Source organism: Mugil cephalus, chromosome 16 (genome assembly GCF_022458985.1).
Source record: "Mugil cephalus isolate CIBA_MC_2020 chromosome 16, CIBA_Mcephalus_1.1, whole genome shotgun sequence".
In the NCBI taxonomy this organism is placed as follows: domain Eukaryota; kingdom Metazoa; phylum Chordata; class Actinopteri; order Mugiliformes; family Mugilidae; genus Mugil; species Mugil cephalus.
This window is the reverse complement of record NC_061785.1, coordinates 12876093-12896824: the sequence shown is the minus strand read 5'-3', so window position 1 is coordinate 12896824 and position 20732 is coordinate 12876093. Positions and strand designations below refer to the sequence as shown.

Sequence of the window (20732 nt, the reverse complement as noted above, 5' to 3'; positions counted from 1 at the left end):
GATGCGCTGCAGTGCTTCGGATTGCTCGTTACACTATAAACGAGCTGCTAATGTCACAGAACAAACTGCACTGTGTAAACAGGCTGTTGTGCATAAGTTGGACCTCCAGGCACGTCAAGAGAGCAACGATGGACCTGACGGCGCAAGACGCACTAACATCCACGCACCGATTCCGTCCTTGAGCGACCCCGAGCAGTGTCTTGAAAAGAGACACAGATTTTTTGACATACAAACTCTTATTGTTCTGTACACAAACACACCTCTGGCAATACAGCGGAACAAGTAAACAGTGGGAACATCTGTTTGTTCCAACTGTCCTGGGAACCCTAAAGCAAAAAATATAAAAAAAATAAAATAAAAATAAGTCTGCTGCTATTATCTGACAGCAGAGTGTGTCAGATTCAGACAAGGTGAAGTGACACATTGAAGTGATACCTGTGCGCTTGGGGAACGGTTTAGTGCCCTCTTGTGACCAGTGACGCACAAAGCACTGCTGCCTTGCAGTTCACTTTTACTCATAGTGCACAGGCTAATGGTGAAAATTGATCCTATACTCGTATACTCCTACACCTTCTCCTACCGTCAATGATATAAAAACAGCATCTATTTTCTCAGAGGTTGTGCGTTGTATAAATTACAGCTGTGTAATTATAAACCACGTTGTGTATGAGATGTTTGTCCTAATTTCTGCATACGGTTTGGAGAAGAAGCAGGAGAAGATAAGGAACATGAAGGGCAAGGAGGGGGAGGAGAAAGAAGAATAAGGAAAAGGTGGAGATGTAGCGGGATATGGATGAAGGAGAAGAACCAACATACAGTAGGAGGAGGATGAGGAGGAGAAGGAATGGAAGAAGAAGGGGGAAGAGGATGAGATGGAGATGTAGGTGGGTGTGGAAGAAGGAGAAGAAGAACTATTAAGAGGAGGAGGAAGAGGACATTGGGCAACAGAAGAAGGAGGGTGAAGAGGAAGGAGAACAAGGAAGAGGATGAGACAGAGGAGGACAAGAAAGAATAAGGAGGATGATGAGATGGAGATGTAGAGGGGTGTGGATGTAGGAGAAGAATAACCATGAAGAGGAGGAGGGGGAGAAGGAGAAAAAGAAGAGAAGAAGAGGAGAAGCTTTTCCTCATTTGAATTGACAGAGTAGAAGAAGATGACCAAGATGTCTCCACAATCCACCGATTAATTTCCTCAGTTAACTGTTATATCTATAATCTCTCAATAGTGAAAGGGAGCAATTCTAAAGAATAAATCCTGACTTAATGAATTTTCCGCCACGTCACCGTCTGGATGTGAAGTATCGAGACACACACACAGACGCACAAAGTCGAGCGCTACAGCCAAACTGTAAATTACATGACCTGCAGCATTTCAACTGACTGAGCCTCTGCATGCTATTGATCTGTCCCGTAAGGTCTTCTTGTCTACCTGCTGAGCTGCAGAGGCGCGCTGGAGCGAGACCTTTAAACTTCACTAGCTTGCAGTTTAGAGAGTGGCACACAGCCCAAAGCTACAAGCCCACCAAACACAAATTATGAAGAGGGAGGGGAGCGCGCCTCACCGTCTATGAATTCAGCCTCTACAACAGAAATGTTCATCGACGTAAAGCCTCAAATAAACAGTCTGATATGGTGACAGATGTAAGGGTTGCGATAGGAGAGCAGCAGCATGTCGGAGTGTTTCCATGGTAGAGAGGAAATCTAGACAAGAGCCTGTCGCTGTAATTTATGTGAAGCCTTGAGCAAAACCCCGACAATAAGTGTCTGTCTGGTATGTACTATGAGAAGAACTGGTTGTCATCGGCTACAATAACTGCTACAATTTACTAACCAGGTCTTCCTGAAAACAGTCAAAAGCCTGGACATGAGTTCTCATTAAATTAAACGAGAAGGTGCGTCCAAACTTCTGACTGGTAGTGTAAGTCTCGAAACATTTTTTTCCGGAAGTCGCCATGTTGGAGGCGCTCAGGCTGAAGTAGTCATACAAAATGGTGAATTATTGGGGTGTTTTTGGCTGTACCAATCGGGCAGACCGTCAGAAACATTTGGAATTTTATAGACACCCAGAAGTTATTACAAAATCGGAGAGAACAATGCCAAACGTTATCAGAGGAAAGGAGGCACCTGTGGCGTTTAGTGGTTAGCGAAGCTAAACCAGGATATACAGGCAACATCCGATTTTGTTCGGTCCATTTACAGTATAGCCGTGTTGTTATAACTGAAATGTTGATAGCAGCAGGTCTTTACTAATTTTCTAGTGTAATGATAATAATATAATTCACATCGAGCTACCATATGTAGCATTATTGACTTCCTCAGGTGACATTTGCTGACCTGTCATTCCCACACATGGCACCCAGTCTGTGTCATCCTTTAGATAAAGGTCAGACTTTTTTTTTTACCTGGAATACAATGAGAAATACAGCAGATTGTAGCTCTACATTTTAAGAACGGCGTTCCTTCTGTAGCAGGTTATTAAATGTGATCAGAATCACATATAAGTCAATAATGCCACATGTGGTACAGTGGATTATATTATTACATATATCATTACACTAGGAATTTAGTTCAGATCTGCTGCTATCAACGTTTCAATTACCTGACAAGAAATTTGGATGTTGTCCAAAAATACCCCTGCATCAACCTCAGCCCCGCCCAAGGGATTTGACTGGCCCGGTAGATTGTTGCCAGGGTCTAATCAATTTCCAACAGAGAGACTCCAGACAAACTTCCACAATTTAGTAGAGGAGCGAATCTCGGGGTATCCTTTGTTTTGGAATAAGTAGGCACTTTTCTGTTTTCAAAATGAGACATGCATTGTTTACATTGTCATTACGGCTTTACATAGTTGCACTTATTACCTTCCTTTGTCTCTGATTTACCGTGTCTTGAGTTTCAATTTCCTTCTTGGTCTGGTCAAAAGACGTGTTAAAGGGTGGAGCTCAGTTAAATGCCACAGCTGCCTCAGCTCCTCTCACACTCCTCTTCTATGACTTTTTAAACCCTAAAATGTCAAATGTATCATATTTCAGACATGAGTTTCTGAGACCTCTCCACCACGCACAATACTTTCCAGAAAAAGCTGTTGAATAAAACAGGCTTTTGGCAGCATTTTCAAAAATGACTACTGGAGGAAAATCTGATTATATGATATATATTATTATAAAATTATCTCTTTCAACTATAGAAGCAACAAGCGAGCTCAGTTGTCACTGTAATACATTTCAAGACATAATCTGCATTAGACCTGGAACAATAACATGTTTTTGCCAATTTAATGAATTAAATCAATTTAATTTAGAAAATTTAATTAAACTGGTTGTTTAAAATATTAAAACTGATTCCATATTAGTGGAATTTTTAATATGTATGTAAGTTTTCTCTTGATAATCATTGGCCTTTGTCGTCCTTTGCTTTCACTAACACAATTAAATGACTATTCTAACGTACTTTATATAATAAATAATTACCAATCCAGAGAGGAAATTTCAAGAGTTTATCACTATACCTTTGCCTTAGCAAGGGAGCGCCATTAGCGTCACCATTAGCATCACTATTAGCATCAAGAGCAGACAGGAAATTATTGAACCATTAACTATTGAAAGACAGAATAATAAGATCATAAAAATACATTTTGGGTAAAAATAAAACCAAACCAAATATAATGAAATTTTTTTTGGCTACACAGAATAAAAATTAGCTGGGCGCTAGATGGACCAGGCTCTGCCAAGATGGAGGCAGCCAGAGACACCGCACTGAGCTTCAAAACAACACTTATTTCTTCAGTTTCTATTCTTTATATACAGTATACTGTATACATATATATATATATATATATATATATATATATATATATATATATATATATATATATATACATATAGTTGCTTTATTTTATTTTATGTCCAGACTAGCACCTATTATTTAAATCATAACACTTTTCAACCACAAACTACAGCTCTGTGCTCTATTTTTCTGTGCTCCACCATGTCATTATTGCTGCTGGTGGCAGTTAATGTGCTGCCACCTCCTCCCAGCTTGCTCCTAGCACCATCTCTGTTATTATGGCTCCGCTGCTGCTGCTAACAGCGCTACCAGTCCGGCTGATGAATTGCCCTTTAATTGCCTTTCTATGCGCACATTGTTAAATCTTAAAAGCCAAGGCTGTTGCCATCAGGTAGATAGTCATATTTCAGGTTTGCTCGCGTCCACGCTGCTGCCATTATGCATCAATAGTGACATGCAAATATTAATATAAGACCACAAGGAATAATGTGTGAGGGACTGGATTAATTTAACCAATATGAGCATCAATTCAGCATGAATTATCTTGATAATTATCTTAGTACACCAACACTTTAACACAGTCCATTGGCATATTGAGCGATTTTCTTGTTGCACATCTTTTTGTACCTGACAGGCGGTCTATAGTGGACATTTAAGGCTCTGGTTGCCTAGGTAACTCCCTTTTTTTGTACTGGACAGAGCAAGCTCTTCTTTCATCTGAAAAGAAAATATAGTCATGGTGCCACCGCCGTTCCATTTGGGTTCACCCGATGCTCCTAGCCTGATATCAGCATGGCGAATTTGGTGGTAGAAACCAAAGTGGAGGATGGTGTTGTGTTTAGGTAAACCTTTGGGGAACTCAACTGCATCAGCCGCTATTGGTCGTCACTTCAAAACTGAGATTAGTTCAACTTGGTACTGGTGCCAAATGTTTATTCCACTATCATGGTCTCTTGACGCCACATCGCTGTTAGTCTCGTCCTGCGTGTACGCCTCCTAATCCTCACTTTCAATCACCACACTAAGTAAAGACACCCTGATATGAAGACCACGCTGGCTGCTCCATGTGATTTATTTTTCTGTGTTCATTACAGTTGAGGGCAGACTAAAAACCAAGTGAGTGATTGTCATTGTGCCACTGACACCATATTTCAGCTATCTAGGACACATTCCAAAAGGCTGCTCAAGGCCACATCCAAACATTTCTCATTACAGGACTTTGCGTGTGTGGTGGTAGCACAACCTTGGCCACTGCTGGCCAGGCTCTGACAGAAGTCATTTGTTAGTTTTATGGCTTCATTGGGCTGAGCTCTAACCATTTGTACTCGTCTGTGCTTCACTCAGATTTACTCCTCGGGAGTTTCATTGCAGTGTTCCTACAGCAGCAGAGTTGACAATAACTCACTGATAGACTGATCAGCCAGAACATTAAAACCATCTTCCTAATATTGTGACTCCAAAAGAGTTGTGACTCATGGGCCTTCTGAAGGTGTCCTGTGGTGTCTTGGGTCCTATGGGTTGAGGGGAAGGGTTTCTGTAAATCACCTCACAGATACTTAACCAGTTTGGTGCATTTGGAGGTCAGGTCAACACCTTGTGCTGTTTTTCAGGTTTCTTTTGACTGTTTTTGTGTGTGTGTCTGTGTCAGGCTGCTGCCATCAAAGTGTGTGACTGCATTGGAGTGGGGGTGCCTCGTTTGGTTTACGTGGGTGGTACATGTCTAAGTAACATCCATGCAAACGCCAGGTCCAAAGGTTTCCCAGCAGAACATTGTATTGTCACAGATAGTCAATGTTATTTATTTATCTGCTGTCAGTGGTCATTATGTTATGTCTGACTTGTGTATATTATGTGTATGACACTGAATTAGAGTTAAATTCACAGATTAATTAGACGTACAGCTGTAAGAAGATTCATTGAGTCACTTTTTTGTTGTATTGTGATCATTTACTTTGGGAGTGTTGTTCACACTAATCTAAAGACGTAACGACACGATACATTCTAACACTTTGCAGACTCAGTGATCGACATACTAATTCAAAAATATACCCATGTGATCAACTGATAATGAAAGTATTTGTTTGGTGTGGTTAATGTGTCTTGCTCCTGGTCAACGTAGCAACATTGGCAAAGTTATTTCCTGATGCATTTCAGATAAAGGGCTGGGGTAAGTACACATCAAGGTATTTGGACTGTACTTGGTCAGATGGTACTTTGAATTTGAGCAGAACTTAGAAACTGATGACGTTTCACAAGAACAGACAAGAACACATGTTGGTGGACGCTCAAAGATGAGAGTGGTCACTTTACAGAAACATATTAAATATAGTTCCAGCTCCCAGCTTGAATTAAATAATAATACAGATGTTTGACATTTAAACAAATTAACCTCATATTTATACCAGTATCGATCAGACTACTGTATGTCTGCCAGTCACAACAGTAATAGTGAATACTTCTTTCCTCTATCCCTCATCTCTTTTCCTTCTTTCCACTGAATCATCCATGTATTTATTCATCAGCTTTACATAATTTCATATTTCAAGGTATCAGCCAGTGGAAAGATCCCAGTGGCTGGTATCCATCCTTCCCTCTCCATCTTCCTCCACTTCTTCTCCCTTAGAAATTCTCTACTCATCAGAAACTATTAATTATGAAGGAGAGCTCAGTGGCAGGAATGAGGGCACAACTTAAAAAAAAAAAAAAAAGACACGCTGCTCCTCTCTCCAAAAATTAAAATATCCAGCTCTCCAGGGCACATGGAAATTAAAATAAAACCCAAACAAGATCAGAACGCAAATGCCGAGCGGACTATATTTGGAACAAGGCCTGCTTATGCTGAATGCACAGTTTCTCCAAACTGTTGCTGACAGCGAGGACTCAGGATCACAGCGAAGCAGCTGACAAAAAAGAGGAGGTGACTCCTTCGAAGGTTTAAAACCCACAATAGGCTGGATGAAAATCAGTCTGTATCATGTACTATAGGTGACGTGTATATTCGCCCACATTCAACAGCTTCACTATTCTTAGAGCTGCACAGATTTGTATTTAGACAGTAGTAGTATTTCTACAGAGGAGGAATAAAGCGTGTTCGGTGTCGTACAAAGATACCGACTCAACTCTGCTGCTTTCCTTGACCTCCAGTTAAATCCGTCTCTCAGTTCACTTGCTTCATAATTCATTTGCTGCCAGAAGATTGACTAAAAAAAGAAGTTCGGGCCCGTCTCAAAATACCAGATAAAACACCTCCCTGAATTACATCCTCCCATATCACCAAGAGTGAAACCCTTCGTCAAGTCACAGGGTAAACAGGCCTGAAGGACGGCTGACCCTCAACATGTTGTCTCTGCAAAGCCTCGGGCAATATTAGCTGACTGATCCTGTGATGAGGACAGATGGGAGGAAGAGGAAAGAGAGAGAGAGAGAAAGAGGGTTTGGAAATAGACAAATCAAGACTGGAGGTTGAATAATGAGAAAATAGTTAAATTATCATGTAAATTTAACTGTACCATGTAAATCATCTTGTGGTGTCTTTCTACCTATGGTCACTCAAAGCACCAATCAGTCAGAACGTTGCATCTTCCCATTTGTTCACACTAGGGCTTGTGTCGACTAGTTGACTTTACTGCTGTGCCATGATGCTTTAAGTATGTGACTGACTAGTCACATATCACGTGACAATAACAACAAGGACACCTCGTAGAAGACAGGTGAGGAGCCTGAAAAGGTTTCCCCTAACGCTACAAATCCAGTTAACAACGTCACCAAACATCCTGCAGTAACACCAACAATTTGTCGGTGAACAGCATTGTCAATGTTACTAAACTATTAGCTGCTAAACACAGAAAAGACTTTGGGACTTTTTTTTTTTTTTTTTATCCGGGCTACATTATATTATCTTAAGTATTAAGATTATTACACACCACTGACGGTGCTGATTTATATAGGCTATACATGTCTGCAGCGCACAGTACTGATAAGCTCATGTATTTATGTTCAGTTCTGTTGGATTCTAGTAGTTGACATTGTTGTTGTGGTTGTAGGTCATGTTTTTTTTTTGTCCTTGATGTCAGTGAATGCACCATTCGAGATACAGAAGTTATTGCGGAGCTGAGTTTGCAAAGTGAGAGCCGCATGGACTATGGCCGACAGCAGCCCGTGTTCAAGCGTCAATAAACTTGCAGAAAAGCCTGCAGAGCTTCCTTTGTGTGAGAGGCTATAATATGTATTCAGGTCAAGGATATAGATTTCACTGTTGCAAAGCATTACTTTCTGTTGAAGTTGAAGTAAAATCTGAAGTGATTCAACCATAAGTTCAGACGAGGACAAACATATTAATACACAGGCACTGGGAACAACTCTCGGTTCAGCATCTTACTTAAGGACACTTTGGAACGTGATCCACCAGCAATCGCACAACTAACCTTCTACCAACTGAAACACACTTATCAATTGAAAATTGCCTCATGTAACCACCCCAGACTGACCAGATGTTTCCATTTGGACGTAGAGGGTTGGTGTAAACCTTTGATCATCTGATCTGATCTTCCAAATAAAATCCATTCTTTCTCAGCATGTTCATTCAATGTGGGGTAAACATCAGGCGACAAGGTAGAGAAACATGGAGGTAACAAAACAACCACCAGTATTTGGAGAAAACATGAAGCAACTGAAAATAGCCCAACCCAGTATTTTAATATACACTCAACTTTACACTGTTGGCCATAAAGTTGGAATCATTTAATTTTCAGACACATTTTTGCTATTTATTTCTAATTATTTATACAAATCACATTGTCACAATAATTTCATCAGAAGAGTTAAAAATATTTTATTCCATCTTTATGGGAAACATGGTTGCTGTTAATGTTTCTGCAGAGTTCACTGTAAGATAGGACCTTGTTGGACCTTTTTAACCCCACATAGAAAACAACAATCACACAATTGCAACAGAAAAAAAAAACCCTCTGTGAAATGAGGATTATTTTATATTATATAATTTTCTCTGTCCTTCCCAGTGATAATGGTTCCTAATGATTCAGTTAAATAAACCTGAACCTGGATAAGTGGCAGAAAATGGACGGATGAGTCTGACTAAAAAGGACGGTGGTTATATTACGCAGCAGTAGATCCCTCCTGCTTTTACTCTCAGTCATTATGCCGTGCTTTGGTTTATATCTGGAGTGGTGGATGTTCAAACACACAAGGGAGTTGCAGGAAAATAATGCAGCTGCTCTACAGTTTTGAGTCAACAAATAATCACGCAGACAGCCGGATTTAAAGATTTTAAAGATTCTTGTGATGCTACAGCAGCCTTGCCCTGTGTGTGTTCACCCTCCTGCTCCATGGTAACTTAATGTCTTCTCCTCTGCAGGGAAAGCAAGTCCAGTCTCTGCCTTCTTGTCTTCATCAGTGTCCATCTCCCTTTCTCCTCCCACGCCTCCATCCTTCCCCCCCTCCGCTATCAAAGCACAAAGCTCAGTGTAACTACATCTTTAACTACATTAACCTCGTGTGAATTTCAATTGAATGCTAATTATTTCATAAATATTCCACTTAGTGGTGGTTCAAAACCCACAGTGTGCGAGGAGAGGTTTCAGAACGCTGTAAAGCCAAGAGTTTTTGGCTCCTATGGGAATGAGTCAGATGTTCTTCAGCGTTAACCTTCGTCAATATACTCCGGCCTGATTCCCACCTACACTGTCACCTCACAATGAATCAGACTTAAAAGCTAGAGGCAGAAAAAAAAGTGAGAGCAAAGAGGTAAAATGAAAAAGAATATATATCGGACATAACATTGTGACCCTTGTTATAATAGCGTCTGGTAGCAAGTTGAACATTTGTCCTCAAAGCTAATGTAATAAGCTGGAGGAATGGACAAGCAGAAGGACGTTTTTTTATTTGACTAAACTGTTTTACTCAGATTTACTGACTTGATGCCTCTGCTTCCACTCCACTACATGTCAAGAGTTAATGTTGTACCTCTACAATTTTGACAGCTTTAATTACTTTGCAGATTTTGATAAATAATACAAAAATATATTTCGATATTAAAACATGGTATGATGATTCATTGTTACACAGGATAAGATGTTAAAGTGCAAAATCACAGACAAAAACACATTTAGAAGCCCAGCCCAAATGAAAACCGACCAACAAGCTAGCAGCTAGCAGCCAACAAGAAGACACCAGCTAACTAACCTAGCCATTGGCAGTAGGCGGTATGCTGCACATCTTTCAAAGTGGGCACCTCCCTTCATGTTTCGTTAAGTTAGGATCACGACACCTCAACAAGGCTTAACAATGAGTTCCAGCGTCCTGGAGTCACCCCCTTCCATGCTGCCACTGCACACAGAGAGATTATCTTAGCCATTTTAGGATAAACTTAAAACATGACGTGATGAGACTGTTTCCGAACTACCTGTCAGCATTTAAATCAGCTCCGCCTTTACAGACACCAATATTTGCTGACACACATCATGTCATCCTCCTCATCATACAATTAATAATATTAATTTTATTCTCTTGATGGTTTTGAGCTTTTTTTTCTTTTTGTGAATTGCTCTTCATGCTATAAAATGTCCAAAACTGATGATTTAGAAAACATACTCCATAGTTAAATGTACAAATGAATCAAATTTAAAGAAATAAATACAATAAAATTAAATAAAAACATACCTGACAACCAACGGTGAGTAAAAAGAAGTCTAACTAGAGGATATGTAAATATGTGAAACTATACACGTTAACCGTAGGTACAAGATTTAACTGATCATTGTTATCTTATATCCAAAGTAAATATAATTTTAATTTGTGGGCAGGAGAATTATAAATAGGCTGCTTCAAGTCGTCACGAAACGCCATCTTTTAGAAGGGGGTCTCATTTCTAGGGGACCACAAATGAATTCTGTTGTAGTTCAGAAGGAAAACAAGAGCATAGCTACAGATGCTAAGTATTTCATAAAAGGTTCCGGTGTCCTTTTCAACCTGGCGGGGGGATCGTCAACGTGCTTTTATCGAATGCCAACACACCACCAGCCTCTGCGTCCTTTCCAGAGAAGACACATGGCGTCCATCAGCGTCTCCCCTCGTCTGCCCAGACTCTGACCAGCAGCAGCAGATGACGCGCTAATCAACACTCAATGCTCTCCTTGTTAAATAACATTAAAATAAATAAAGGCTCTGAAAGCAGAGGTTCAAGTAAAGTCAGGTGGATTTATAGAAGGAATAATCCCACATGTGACATTTATTTTTCCACCAGTGCCGGTACGCGGTGAGTAAACAGTGACATTTATCACTGTATCAACATTAGCTTTAGTTTTAGGTGTCACCTCTGGAAATCTGAGGCAAACGTGTCACTTGCTATGCCGACAACGAACCGCTCTGCAGCTTTCCGAACATCATACAGAGCAGATCTTAAATGTGACGATCCACCTTCAAAGAGAATTATAATTAAGGACAGTCTTTGAGGAGGGTAGAAAAAAAAAACAAATGAGAAGCTGGGACTCAATAATCTTTCACTTCCTCTCTGATCCCATAACTGTCTTATACTGGATCTATCCTGCATGCTCGGTGCCTTTGAGCCCTGCCCCCCGCCCCAACCCCACTTTACCCCACCCCCAAACTTCACACTCACATCAACCCTGGTCCACGCATCTAGGTCTGGGATGCTCATCAGTCTATCAGCTCTCAGGCTGTGGTCCATCCCCAGTGCCGTTACAGTAGAGGCCGCATGATGAGGATGTCAGATGGGAGGAGTGCAGGTATGCGAGAGGTTATCAAGCAGCCAGCTTCCATCGCAGACGTTTGATTGAATTCAGCCCCCGAAGGCTCGACGGCTAATAGTCATGTCTCTTTTCCATCTTACGCCGCTGCACCTACAGCAGCACTCTCCCCCACTAACCCTCTCATCCGGTGACGAGACGTAACCCGGTCTGACGCAAGACATCAAATCCACCTCAGAGTGGAAGCCCTGGTAATTAGATATTTTTGGCTCGACGGAGCCAGGACACGTCCTGAAGGTGAGTAATTGGTATCATCAAGTGAACAGTGGGACAGGATGAGTCAGGGATCGAGATCTATTAGTGGCCACTAATCAGTGTCTCACACCGGGCTCTGGTAGGCAGCCAGCTGGACGACGGCAGCCTCGGCTTTGTGCTGCGTCACAAAAATAGACAGCGCCACTAGATGTAATGTACAGCAAACACTTCTGTGCAAAGTTTTCTCAGTTTCATCAATAAAAAGTTGACGCAAACCGTTAAATCACGATCAACGTAGTGTTGCTTTCTCACCAGATGCTTTCGCCCCGTTATCTGACCGACAGTCTTCTCAACTTGTGGAGATCTCTGTTCTGTATTAATATATGCATCGCAATCTCAGCTCCAACTGGGGCAACCCCGACTCTTTGAAATCTGAGAATGGTTCATTTATAAAAATAAATACAGAGCATCGGCGTCTCTCTGTACAGAATTTATCAGGGAGAGTCGAAGATGAAATGAAATTGTTTTATTAAAGTGCTCAGGTTGAAAATATCCTGCAGGCACAGCTCGGCACACTTTATCGCCAGAGATAAACTGACGTAGCTGGGCATTCACGGCGCATAAAAAATACAAGACTGGATCAAGAAGTGTAAAGCTGTTTAAAAATAAGTCATCAACGCCTTGAGCAGTTTATCCAGACGGCAAAATATGAATGGATGCATGACTTGGTTTTAAACTTTGCAACCAAGTGTTATATAGAAGAGAGTGGGAGAGTGGGTTCATCAATTCAACTCAACTCAAGAAAGACAGAGAAGAAGAAAAGAAAAAGAAGGAGAAAATGAGGAGGATGACACAAAGAAGGAGGTAGTAGAAGAGGCAAGAGAGGAAGGAGGATTAGGAAAAGAATGAGTAAAATAAGAGTAAGATGGAGACTAAGGAGGATGAGACGAAGAAGTAGGTAGGTGGAGGACAAGAACGAGGCAATCAAAGGAGAAGAAGACAAGAAGGAGGACAAGAAGAAGAATGAGGACCTAAAGAGGGAGGTGAAGTAGGAGGAAGGGAGGGAAGAAGAGCAGAAGAAGATTTTCCTCCATCTTTGTCTCCAGCCTCTGAATTGAGGGAGCAGAAGAAGACGACTAAGATGTCTCCACGTCTCCAACGAGGATTCCAGCTTCGTTCATCTTGTCAAACACTTGGTTCTGTATTGGAGCTGAGAGCAATGCTCTTTGGTAGAATTATTTTAGTAAATTATGTTCTTCATAAAAAAAAACTATTTCCTAAAACTGGTCATTACCAGCGTACTGTCTAAAAGTATGCTACGGCTGCTGATGGTGAGCATGATTTGCACATTAGCCGCTACTCGACTAGCAGCATGGTCATAAGTCAGCTGGTATGGGTGGGGAGGGATGCAGTGGGCTGAGCAATTAACAAGACTGATGTGCTCTGTGGAAACTCGACGCAGGAGGGGAAATCCACTCGGCTGAGGAGACGGTTTCAAAGGAGTTTCTGCAGCAATGTCAGTCTATAAATATACATACTGTCTGTCAGAATTTCAAAGCTGCGTCCCTGATAATGAAATCCAGCCAAGTGGCAGCCACTTATACGAGCAATACAACAAATCCACAAACAACCTATGATACCCACAAACCCATTATGGCAACTTTTCCATCCGTCATTATAAACCTAGGCCAACCAACGCTCGCGCATCTCCACCGTGGACCTCGTTAAATCTCCCCGTTAGCAAGAACACAAGCACAAAACTGGTCATATTTGCAGCTCGTGTGTGAACTGAAAGCTTAAACTAGTCTCACTTCAACCCTCAGCCCGGCGGAATAATTCAGTTCAGTGCCTCTTCAGCTCCTCTCCTCGCAGCATCACTAATGGAGGCAGGACTCAGACTGTCTGCAGTCTACCTCCGTCTCTGCTAGTTATCCCTGATCTCCTCCGTGCTGTTCACGTCCCCCTGTCTCCTCTTGGGCCCCCCCACTGGCGCGAGAGGCTGACAGCTCAGCGGGCTCCGAGCCAGAGCTGATACTGGAGCGTGTTGTAGGGCAGCCTCCCTCTGGGTGTGAGGGTGGGGGGGCGCAAACACGGGACCACAGCATGTTTAACAGGAGGCCGTGGCCTGTTGGCTCTGAAGGTCGTGTTCTTTTAGCGCTCTGGGTGCCTGGAAGTTTACCCGCCACTGAACTTGTCAACGCAAAGTGGTTTCTGCACCGTATGCTAAACGCACACACTGGATGCTTAGGTTTGTTCAAGGCTGCTTCTCTGTGCACAGCCTGCAACTACATGTGACCCTCCGTCAAAGAGATAAAGCAGGCAAGTGTCTAAGTTGGTGGACTTGCACTAGATTGCTACTGGATACTATTTAGTTTTAACAGTAGCTGCAGCGTCTCCATAAAACAAGATTAATCAAAGAAGACAGAACCGAAGAAAGGTGAGATAGCAAATGAGTGCAGAAAATTTCCGACACGGTGGGAAAATGAGTGTTTCTTTCACAGAAAACGAGGGGAAGTGTGCCCATTCGATATGCAATGAAACGGCTGCTGTGATGAAAGGGAATAATATACGCCACGACGCTATAATATCACCTTGTGCCAAAGCAGAGAGCAGAACGTTAAGAAAATGGTATGCAAGCACTGTAACTACATTCCTTAGAACGACGAAACAAAATGCTACAGTAGCTAGATCTGAGGTCCTCAAATCATCGCCTGACACGGGAAACCTTTCTCAGATGGTGCCTCCATAAAAGTTGTGGGGCTTATGGGCCTTGGGAAAAAGGCATTCAACAACGTTAGCTTGACTAGAGACACGAATGCGAGGCAAACTGAAGACTTGACAGATCCCACCGATGCTGCACAGCTGTTAGCTTTTAAATCAGGAAGTTGAAGATAGCTTACTTTGCATTACAGCAAAGCAGACTGAGAACCAGAATGACCAATAGCAACACCAAACACCATCGCAACCACCAAACATCTTTTAGTCCAAAGCCCGGTACCACCAAATACCACACTGTTTCCAGTAATAGAGTAAAAAAAATACATTCCACAGTATTCGGGTGTTAAAACTTCCAGTTACTTATTTGCAGCAACAAGCATAAAGCCCCTTTCATTTATGTTCCCCATCTGATGGGATATTTACATCAAAACATCAAGAAGTCTATTGGCAAACTGGTTCTGCTGCAGAGCATCAAATCTGCAGGAAATAAAACAGAAGAAGAAGAAGGAGGAAGAAAAGGAGATTTTTTCTCCAATTTCATCTGGAATAGAAAATGACACAATGAGCATTTTATCCAAAAGCACGAAAGATTTTATATGTAGTGATGTACCTTAACTGTCAAAAAGGAGACACAGTCTTTTTTGTTTAATACAGTAAGCTAGAGAGTAATCTTATTTCACACTCTCTGGTTCTGTTTTGAAAGCTTAATGAACCAGATTGATGTTACCGTACGTGTACTCTGAGCCTCTATATTTCCGACTGCTCTGAGGGGGGAAATAAATTCAGCCTCCATGACGGAGTGTGAGGTCATCCTGTGACTCTTTACATCATGGGTCAGTTCACGCCGGCTACGTTTGGTTTCTGCCTAAGAATTAAACCGTCTTATGTCACCACCTCAATCAGAACAGGCTGAGGGAGGAGGGACAGAAAGGTGAAGGTAGTAAAACAACCAGTTGTTCAGATAAGTGACAAGATGACCGAAGCTGGAATCAACGTGGATGGCAAGGTTGGAAAAGTGGAGACATCTCTGCAATTTTTTTCTGCTCCATCAATTCAGGGTTAGAGATAAAGTTCTTCCTCTGCTCTGTTTCCAGCAGATTTGATGCCGCACAGCAGCAGAACCACTTCATCAATAAAGTTCTATAGCGACCGACGTTTTGATGTCAGCACACACGTCTGATCAGAACGTTTTATTTAGTGTCCAGAGACCGCCGATCAGAATGATTTCACCCAGGTTGGAGAAGTATTGTCCTTTGAAACATAACAACGGAACAGCTTGAAATTTCAAGCATCCCAGAAAATTTGGGGGGCTGAGTTGGCTCCCAGAAGAGATGAGAACGTGTCTCAGAAGATGAACGAGGCTGGAGACGAGGAGACATCTTGGTCATCTTCTTCTACTCTATCAATTCAAAGACAAAGGCGGAGGAACATCATCTTCTTAATCTCTTCTCAGGATTCCATTCTACATTCACCGGCCACTTTATTAGGTACACCTTGCTTGTAATAGGTTGGACCCCTCTTCCTGCTGGAAGTAGCCATCAGAAGATGGTACACTATGGTCATAAAGGGATAGACATGGTCAGCAACAATACTCAGGTAGGCTGTGGCATTTAAACCATGCTCAATTTGTACAAAGAGGCCCAAAGTGTGCTGAGAAAAAATCCCCCACACCATCACACCACCACCACCAGCCTGAACCGTTGATACAAGGCAGGATGGATCCATGCTTTCATGTCTTTTACACCAAATTCTAACCCTGCAATCCGAATGTCGCAGCTGAAATCGAGACTCGTCAGACCAACGGCAACATTTTTCCAATCGTTTTATGTCCAATGTTGGTGAGCCTGTGTGAACTGTAGTCTCAGTTTCTTCAGTATCTTCTTCAAGGTTGGACGTGTTGTGTGTTCAGAGATGCACATATTCTGCATTCCTTGGTTGTAACGAGTGGTTATTTGAGGTACTGTTGCCTTTCTATCATCTCCAACCAGTCTGGCCATTCTGCTCTGACCTCTCACATCAACAAGGCATTTTCGTCACTATGTAAACCCTAGAGATGGCTGTACATAAAAATCTCAGTAGATCAGCAGTTTCTCAAATACTCAGACCAGCCCGACTGGCACCAACAACCATCACCACATTCAAAGTCACTTAAATCCCCTTAATTCCCCATTCTGATGCTCGGTTTGAACTTCAGCAAGTTGTCTTGATCACCTCTACATGAATAAATGCATTGAATTGCAGCCATGTGATTGGCTGATTAGCTATTTGTGTTAACAAGCAATTGAACAGGTGTACCTAATAAAGTGGCAAATGAGTGTATATTCTTATAGATATAAATATATAGATATATTCTCATTTTTGTGTTTCGTACGGGATAAAACTGTAACTGTGTCTGAATTTATAGAGATCACATATTAATTATTTTAAAGATAGTAATGTATATTGCAGCTCTGCTGGAGTACTCACACATTTTCTTTGTTTATTTTTTGCATTCGCACATCAAAATCCTTTGCCAAGACCATGAGGATGATTACATAACGATAATGCCCAAGCACGGTTCTATCAGAACACTAGGATTTGTTGCTCGCTTGTTGCAGCTATTCATCATGAGGCCCTGAATGTCTACCAGATCAAAGAAACCAGAAGCGAAGTGTCAGCAATGAGTCAGATTAAAACTTTACTCGCTTTTGCTTTCTCCTCTCCAGGCCAACCCGACTCCCATCCAAAATACTCCAGAGCGCGAAAGGGCCCCTGCAGCGTCGAGATGCTGGAGTCGATATCAAACCGGCATCAAAGTGAATTGTGAAGCTCGTGAGTCATGAGTCACCAGAAAGAAAAATAAAAACAGAGCAGGAGCAGGCACTTCAAAAAGCTCAAGACCGGCCGCGGGTCGGGAGGCGTTCGCTCGCGCACACCTGGGATCTCTCACGTGGAACCCGGCCAGCGCAGAGAGGGAAAAGTGTCGCCGCCACGGAGCGGAGCCCGGTTCTTACGCCCTCAGCGCTCTGATTCTGTGACAAATACAAATTAATTTCACAAGAGTGAATAATCAGTTGGCTTGTCCATTTGCATTTCAAGCAGCCGCAGCGAGTCCCCTGAGCGCGCTCGCCCCGTCTGATTGTTAACGCGGCCCCCTTGAGAGAAGAGTTGGGAGGGGGTCGGGGTGGGGGGGGGGGGTTCAAAGTGTCCTTTAAGAGCGGCTCCTGATAAGGGGGGTCTTTGTGGACGCTGTCCCACATACTGTTAGAAAGGTGCTCAGAGTGAGAGCACTTCATTCCCATGTGAAGGTCAGCCCAGTTTAACCGGCCGCCGTGTGCCGCATACTTTCTTTGCCTACTCAGTTCGGCTTCTTCTTCTCTCCTCTCCGTCCTCTCACCCGCCTCTACCCGTTTCCCCCTCTCTCTCTTTTTCTTTTTTTTTTTTTTTTTGGTTCTCCCGGGGCTATGCAAAGAAGGAGCCGGATAATCTTTGGTGCATGCAGCCTGCCTGCAGAGAGTGAGAGTCTGGATCACTAGCGACAACCTCCCCCCCAAAAAAAATAAATAAATAAATAAAAATGTGCTGCTGCATAATGTGGCAGTTCTGATCTGCGGAGATGAACGAATGAGTGGATGGATGAGGCGTACCTGACTCTCGTGGTCCTGTGCAGGTTGGTGTCCCCCTCTGGCCCCCGAGACGCTACATGGCAGTGGTGTGTTTGTGTATGCACGTGTGTGTGTGTGTGTGTGTGTGTGTGTGTGTGTGTGTGTATGTGATGGAGGAAAGAGAAGTGAGTGCTGTTGAGGAGGGAGTGCACAGTGCAGTGTAGGAGATTGGAGGCTGGGTACTGAGTGTGTGCTAAGACAGAGCTTGTGCATCACCCGCTCTCTCTCTCTCTCTCTCTCTCTCTCTCACTCTCTCTCTCTCTCTCTCCCTCTCTCTCTGCGAGTATAATCCTTTCCACAGTCTACGGGGACGAGCTGCAAATGAACCAGCTCTATCTCTCCCACTCTCCCTCCACTTCCCTCTTACTCTGTATCTCAGCTTTGCACATGAGCCCCGAGCAGAATTACCCTCCCCGTGCCTCCACCTTGCAGTAGATAAGCCAGAATTGCAGAGAGCAGCCTTGCCCTTAATGACTGCTACAACTCTATCATGCCACCCCCCCCCCCCCCCCCCCCCCCCCACCCCACCCCAACCCGTTTCCCTCCTTTTGCCGAGGTCTTTACGACGCCACCGCGCCCGCTTGTGTCGCAGTGACTCCTCTGAGCGATTACACCGTCACTCCAGCTGTGTGCCATTCAGCCGCGCATGCTTGTTGTTTATATAGGCGCTCTATGGGCGCGATAATGCCTCCGTGTCATTTTAGCGCTTTTTTTTTCTTCTTTTTTTTTTTTCCCGAGCTTGTTTGTGCAGCTGCTTTTGAAGTTTGATGCTCCCATTTTCTGTCATGCACTATGCAAATGTTGTAAGTGACTCAGACTATCCAGTATCCAATCTGGAAAAGTCTGGCAGGATATCAGAACAGGCTGTCTGCTGCAAGTCTGAGGAGAGCCGAGCGCTAGCATTATGTAACAAACCTTTATTGACAGTTAATGACATCAAAGCTTTGAGAAGGTGCTCGCATCTGTTAATTATTTTAGCATGAGTTCAACCAAATCCCCAGAAAGCACTTGTCCATTTATCGCTCGTTTGAACCTAGCAGCAAGTTCCTCTAATGTCCACTAGAGGGTGGATCTCTATCATCATCGTCGAAGATAAAGATGCCGTAACAGATTAAGCATTTGCCGTATGAAAGTGAAACCATACCACGTTGTGGTAAAATCAAGGTGAAACCTCTGGGCCTGAAATTTTCAGTCAACACCAAGTACCAAAAAAAAAAAAATGGTTCCTCTAATGTCCACTAGAGGCTGCCTCTAAAAGTCAGTCAATGTGACTTTATTATGTTTAGAAACCCAACAGCAGTAGAAATAGACATGTTTACAGCCCGGTACAAAACAAACTAAGAGTACAAAGTGCACTGTGATTAGCACTGCCAGCACTCAGGAGGCTGGGAGTGGAGCTGAGTGAGCTGGGTTAAATGGAGTCAGGCGCTGACAAGATGGAGAAGGCCAAAGACACCACACTGAGCTTCAAAACCACTCTTCAGAAAACAGGAGGATGATGTCACAGAGTTTTTTTCCATGTTTATGGACTGGTAATGGTTTTAACCTCCTGAGACCCGAGAAAGTCGAGAAGGTACAAAACCTCATCAAATTCTGAAACTTGTTTATTTATGCTTATTTTCTGTCAATAGTAACGAGCTACGCTAATGAGCAAGTACTTGGGATTTCATAATTTCTGTCTTTGCACAGCAACACTCAGGTATTAAAATAAGCACTTTTATATTTTGTTACACGTTGGTGACTTTATGATAACGTGCAGTGAATTAATCCCTGCGTCCACATAAGAGGAAATAATATTTTTGTTAGAAACTACTTCCTGTTCAAAGATGATGCTTAGTTTTTATACTAATTAGTTCCTACTAATCCCAAATTAAAAATGCATCGCAAGCAAAAGTTTGGGTCTCAAGAGGTTAAATAGGGACAGGACGAGGAAGACAAGGCTTAACTTTTTAGACCTGAAACTAGAGAAAAATATCCTGCAACAATTTTGATAAGTGAAATATTTTACAAGCATTATTATTATTATTATTTTTAATATTTCTAATATACTCTCTCTGTTGGGAACAGATTATGCTCCAGCAAAAATCTAAGGACCAGTCAAATCTTTTTGGCTTCATGGGGTGACATCTGACCACAGACATCTGAGCGCTGAGGAGTTGAATCTGTTTACAACTAAATGGCTCTGGACTATCCAATTGCATGCAGAGAGGTGTCTCCGTATCAGCTGAAACACGTGTTACCAGACTCATATTCTCATAGGAATCGAGTCTGTTTAAGCCAGGCCACAAATAAACTTGAACATCTTTAGGTTTGTGACTGTTGGTGGGGCGGAACACGACGTTTTAAGGTCGGTATTTCCAGCCCTGCGTGCTACAGGTTACAATCATACAACGTGCCAATTTTCCCCCAACATCAGCCTTGGACCTAACGAACGCTTTAGTGGTTAAATGGGAGTTAAGGCTCGTATGGCAGCAGAATAAACATTCAACAGAACTGTTTGTCTGTCTTGAATAACTTTGAAGTTCTGTCTTCTTGAAAAATGACACCTGAGAAATTCAGCAGGGACTAAATAACATAATGTCCTGCAATTAAACTGTCAACAGTA

The 20732-nt window shown here is 42.6% G+C and overlaps 1 protein-coding gene across 10 annotated transcripts in view; it reads right to left on the bottom strand.

The window, feature by feature from the left end:
* The window catches only part of zgc:114120 (uncharacterized protein LOC619267 homolog), a 91760-nt gene that overhangs the window by 56566 nt on the left and 14462 nt on the right, over positions 1–20732 (bottom strand). The window contains exon 1 of one of the 10 annotated variants that reach the window (XM_047609077.1): positions 18110–18219. The exons of the other annotated variants lie outside the window; for them this stretch is intronic. The gene's annotated coding sequence lies outside the window, so the exon portion shown is untranslated. Of the gene's footprint in view, positions 1–18109; positions 18220–20732 lie in introns of those variants that run through there. 10 annotated transcript variants of the gene reach the window in all.